This window comes from Muntiacus reevesi, chromosome 3 (genome assembly GCF_963930625.1).
Source record: "Muntiacus reevesi chromosome 3, mMunRee1.1, whole genome shotgun sequence".
Taxonomy (NCBI): domain Eukaryota; kingdom Metazoa; phylum Chordata; class Mammalia; order Artiodactyla; family Cervidae; genus Muntiacus; species Muntiacus reevesi.
In genome coordinates, this window is record NC_089251.1 from 116,187,364 (window position 1) to 116,193,363 (window position 6,000).

Genomic DNA, 6,000 nt, shown 5'->3' on the forward strand with positions numbered 1-6,000 from the left:
CCTAGGTCTCCTGCACTGGCAGGTGGATTCTTTACCATTATGCCACCTGGAAGACCTCATATATATACATATATATCCACTCTTTTGGGGATTCTTTTCCTATATGGGTCATTTCAGAGTACTGAGTAGAGTTCCGTGTGCTCTTCAGTAGGTGCCTGGATAGTTATCTATCCATTGTCTCTTGTCTATGGGTGTAGCTATAATAATTCTTTCCCCCCACTCCATTTTATTTCCCTTTTTCCAAGATTATTTCTGTCATCATGCATGCTATTATTTCTTCCATCTTCATAGCAAGCAAACAAAAAACTAACCCTCTCTTGACCCATCACCATTTCCCTACTCCCCTTTACAGCAAAACTCCTGGAAGCATTCCCTATATTCACATGTCCCCATTTTCTCTTGATCTCACTTCAGTGAAGTTTTTGCCTCTCCACAGTCATTTGAATTAATGTTAGGGTACCAAGAGCAGCAGCCAATTTGCAATTCTTATCTCATTTGAACCATTGGTATCTTGTTTAACACAATTGATCACTTTCATTCTTCAGACATTTTCTTTACATGCTTCTAGGACACCTTGCCCTTCTGAATTTCCTCCTACTTCTTTGGTGTCTCCTTCTCGGTGTTCTTTGCTGTTTTGTTTTCACACCTACTTCTTGTCCCTAGAATGTCCTAGGGCTCAGTCCTGGACCCTCTCCTTTTCGATCTCTGTCATCATTTCCCCAGATGATGTCATCAGGCCACATGATTTTAAATGCCATTTATACACTGACAATTCTCTGAATTTTCTCTTCAACCCACATGTATTCTCTGAATACCAGGATCGTTATCTGTATATGGTTGTATGATAGATATATTAACTTAACTTGTTCCCAAACTCCTGATGTATCTGCCTGCAAACTTCTCCAAAGTTGTAAACAGCAACTGTATCCCTCTACTTGCTCAAAAGTAGACCTGGGAGACAATTTGATTCCTCACTTTTTTTAATACTCAAAAGATAATTCCTTGGCAAATCTAGTTGGTGCTACCTTTAAATCAAAATAAAAATCCAGTAGCCTCTCAGCACCTCCATTGCCACTATGTAGATCCAAATCACTGTCATCTTGCACCTGGATTACCAGTATCTCTGTGTCCACTCTTGCCTTCTATTAGTCTAGTCTTAGTTCATCCTGAAGGCAGTCTTTTAAAAAGCATATGACAGTGGTCATGTAAAGTGGTGCAGCTACTGTGGAAAACAGTATGGTGATTCTGCAAAAAATTAAACAGAACTACCATGTGATCTAGCAATTCCATTTCTAGGTATATATCCCAGAGAATTGAAAGCAGAAATTCAAGCAGATACTTGTACGCCCATGTTCACAGCTGTATTATTCACAATAGCCAAGAAGTGAAAGCAACCCAAGTGTTGCTTGGCATATAAATGTATAAACAAGATGTGGTATACACATATACATGTTGGAGTATTATTTAGCTTTAAAAAGGAAGGAAATTCTGACACATGCTATAACATGTAAGAACCATGAAGACGTTATACCAAATGAAATAAGCCAGTCACAAAAGGACAAATATTGTAATATTCTACTTATATGAGATGATTCGAATAGTCAAATTCATAGAGACAGATTATAGAATGGTGGTTACCAGGGGCCAGGGGGAGATGGGAATGGGATGTTATTGTTTAATGGATTCAGAGTTTGAATCTGAAAAGGCCACAGTCTTTTGCTCAGAAATCTCCAATGTATTCTTATTTCACTCAGAGGAAAAGCCGCTACAGCCTCACAATTTCCTTGAAGTTGATCTGATCTTGATCTACTAGGCCTCTCATTCCCTCTACTCCAGCTACAGTGGCCTTGAAAATTTCCAGCACTCTCCTGACTCAGGGCCTTTGAACTTGCTGTTTCCTCTGCTTAGAATGCTCTTCCCCCAGATATTCATGTACCTGGAACAGTGCCTGGAATGGAATATTGGTAGGGCAAGTGAAATAGAACATGTAAGGAGAATAAAGACAAAGACAAGTCTAATTGGGAGCAAGCTGGACTGGTTAAAAAGAAAATTGAAAAGAGAAGATGGAGATGAGGTTGTAAAGATCATTAACTCCTTTACTCCTGAGAACCTTGGATGAAGAACTAAAAATTCAAACCTCATCCATGGATAGAGAGGAGAGTTACCAGAGCTTTTAAAATTTAGTTCTATTAAGTGTTTAAAAAATTTTTTTTGACCATACCATGCAGCCTGTGGGACCTTAACTCCCCCACCAGGGATCAAACGGGCATCCCCTGCAGTGGGAGCATGGATTATTAACCACTAGGCCACCAGGGATGTCCCCACCAGAGGTTTTAGAATGAGGAAATGACTTGTGCTGTGAAGGCAATGTGATCTAGTGACCACATACTAATGGTGCTATTTATTAATCAGGTGATCATCTTACACAGTGTTCCTTGTGTTATCTTCCCAATTGTCCTATGAGGTAGGAAATATTTTTGATCTCTGTTTTGTAGTGGAAGAAGATGAGGTTCAGAGAGATGGAGTGAGATGAACTTTCCCCCAGGTCACACAGCTGGGAAATGGCAGAACTCTGATTTGAACCCAAGGCTTTTTGATAAAATCAGGTTTCTACCCATAGCATATTCCTTCACTTCGTCCAGGCTCATTTCTTGCCTCCCCACCCAGCCACGAGCTGCAGACAGACGGGGGCTGTGTCTTCTACTCCCACCCTACCATCCCCAGGCCTAGCACAGCACTCGCGCGTGAGGTCCTCTGTGTGTGTGGACTGAGTGGGACCTTCTTGGATCTCTTTGGTCTTCCCCATCTGTCCTTCCCTGAGCCTTGGCTCCCTTGAATGACTTCAAGCAGATCTGGATTCAAATCCCAGCCCAGTCACTTCCCAGCAACATGGCCTTGGGCAAGTTAACTTCCCTTCGCTTTAGTGCCTTCATTATTAAAATGTAGATACAACTCCTGGTTGTTGTGAGAATTAAGTAAAATAAGTAAAATACAGGGAATCCCCTGCCAGTCCAGTGTTTAGGACTCTGTACTATCACTACTGTAGGGCTCTGTTTCAACCCCTGGTTGGGGAACTAAGTTCCCACAAGCCTTGAGGCCTGGCTGAAAAAACAAAACCAAACCATAAAAACAAAACAAAAAAAGCCCCTAACATATCATATGAAACTCCTTAATATGGTAGTTATTATTGTCTTAGTCCTTCACCCTTCTCCTAGGCACGGTTAGAGGACTCATAAGCATCTGTTGAACTAAATGGTATGTTAAAGATCGCTAGATTGAGATCCAGGAGAAGTAGATTTTAATCCTGGGTTATGAGCAATGGTCACTTTTCCCTTTTTGGCATTGTTTTTTCATCATTTTAGGGACATCTGAGTTTTCTTCTCATTCTAAGGTGAAGTATGAATGCATCATTTCACCCTGTCACTGACCCTCAGAGCCTCGTTTGACCCACGTCTCCTCTCCTGCCCTGCTAGATCCTTCTCGGTGGACAATTCTTGTCCCAGGAGCCTCCCAGCGTTGGCTCCCAGGGAGCCCTAACACACAGCTGCCACCAGATGGTGCTGTGGACTCATTCAAGTGAAGTTGGCTTTCTGTCTCCAGCAGGGCTGACGGGAGTGGTACTAGGATGCCTTTCTGGTTGGTTCCTCTAGGCAGTCTGGGCTTCCCCAGTGGAAGGGAGCCAGGCCCAGGATGATCCTTGGAAGTGAAGTTTCCAAAGCCTGCCCTGGTTCTGTTGTGGAAATCCAGCATAGAGTTGGCTGCAGGACTAGCTGCATAAATTGTAGGACCCAGTGCAAAATGAAAATGCTTAAGCTGCTGGTCGACTTCCCTGGTGGCTCAGATGGTAAAGCGTCTGCCTACAATGCGGGAGACCTGGGCTCAATTCCTGGGTCGGGAAGATCTCCTGCAGAAGGAAATGGCTACCCACTCCAGTACTCTTGCTTGGAAAATCGCATGGATGGAGGAACCTGGTAGGCTACAGTCCATGGGTCACAGAGAGTCGGACACGATGGAGCGACTTCACTTTCACTTCACTTTCAAGCTGCTGGTGGAAGCAGCACAGGGCATGTCTAAAAGCCAGCAGAAAGTTTCTGGTTTAGCCTTCTAGTGCTGAGTATGCTGGTTGTTGAACACAGCCATGGTTGTTGTTTAGTCACCACGTGATGTCTGACTGTTTGCGACCTCATGGACTGTAGCTCGTCAGACTCCTCTGTCCATGGGATTTCCCAGACAAGAGTCCAGGGTTGCCATTTCCTTCTCCAGGGGATCTCCCCAACCCAGGGGTTGGATCTGCATCTCCTGCATTGGTAGATGGATTCTTTACCACTGAGCCCGAACACAGCCATTACAAAAATGTAAATTACAGAAACTGAAAATTAAATAAATGATATAAAAACAATACTAAAATGATATAAAAACAAGGCAATAAATACCTCAAACATATTTTTATACATTTTGCTATCATCTATGCCTTTGAAATAACTTACATTTTTTATATCTATGTGGAGAAAATGCCAAGTAATGGTGTGTGACTTACTGTAATCTCTTCCCAACTCTGCATTACGTGATATCACATTGGTAGTTTAAAATCAACGAAGGTGGGAGTGTTTACATCATCAAATCTACAGACATTACAAACTATGTGCCCTGCCCCCAAGTCAGTTGTTAAACTTTTCTGGGTACACCTCTGGTCTTAGTTGTACTCCTAACATGTTGTGTTGTGTGATCTTGGGCAGAACCCTGTTCCTTCCAGCCTCTGATAAGTCTATGCATCACTTTAAAATTTACAAAAGGAGACTTCCCTTGTGGTCCAGTGGTTAAGAATCTGCCTGCCAATGCAGGAGACAAGGGTTTGATCCCTGGTCTGGGAAGATTTCACATGCCTTGGGACAACTAAGCCCATGTGCCACAACTATTGAGCCTGTGCTCTCGAACCCAGGAATTACAACTACTGAACCCTTGCACCACAGCTGCTGCAACCTGGTTCTCTAGAGCCCACACTGCAACAAGAGAAGCCACTGCAATGAGAAGCCTGCATACTACAACTAGAGAGTAGCCCCCACTTGCCTACAGTTAGAGAAAGCCCTCGCTCAGCAACCAAGACCCAAGCAACAAAAAATAGATAAATAAAATCAATTTTTAGAAAGTAAATTAAAAGAAACAAACCAACCAGCCAGGGCAAATGATGTTTCTGCAAAAGAGCAGATGACTTTGGCTACCAGGGTGGTTGTCACCAAGGCTTCCAGAAGGTGGCGCTGTGGACTGACTCAGGGAAGCAAGCCAGCTTACCTTTCTGTGCCCTTTTCTGGTGTTGAAAAAACAATAGCAGTAATAATATATTCCAACTGCTTTCAGCACTGTTCTTGGGACTTGGTGCATCATAAACTTGCTCCATGGCTGTATCTGAGAGTGGGCAGACGAAAGAGCTAGCCTGCTCTACTTCTGTAGAAGGACACAGCAGTGGGAGGTGAGAACTAGCATTTCCTCCCTACCGTGACTGTAACAGACATTGAGGGTTTTTCCCCAAATGGAGACTGGGGTTGCATGCTGAAGGAGTTCAGGAAATGTCAACCTAAAATATGTTGCCTTGGAATATTGATTATTTTGCATTGAAGGCACTTGAAAAATGACAGATTCAGGAAAAAGCTCTCTGAACTTCATCAGCTTAAGGACAAATCCTCCTAAAGGAACTCAGTTTTCATAAATCCCAGGGAAGAGACTAGAAGTTGGCCCCACTCCCAGACAGACTGTCACAAACTGTCACATCTGTTGTATCATATATTCTTCTGAGGGCCCATTCATCTTTTCCCCCAAATCATCTACTTTCTCCCCGAAGTGTCTCCTTATTAAGTGAGTGTATAATATTTTTAAGTTTTCTTTTTTTTTATTTTTGGCTGTGCTGGGTCATCGTTGCTGCACAGGCTTTTCTCCAGTAGCGGCGAGTGGGGGCTACACTCTATTGTGGTGCACGGGCTTCTCATTGCAGTGGCTTCTCTTGTG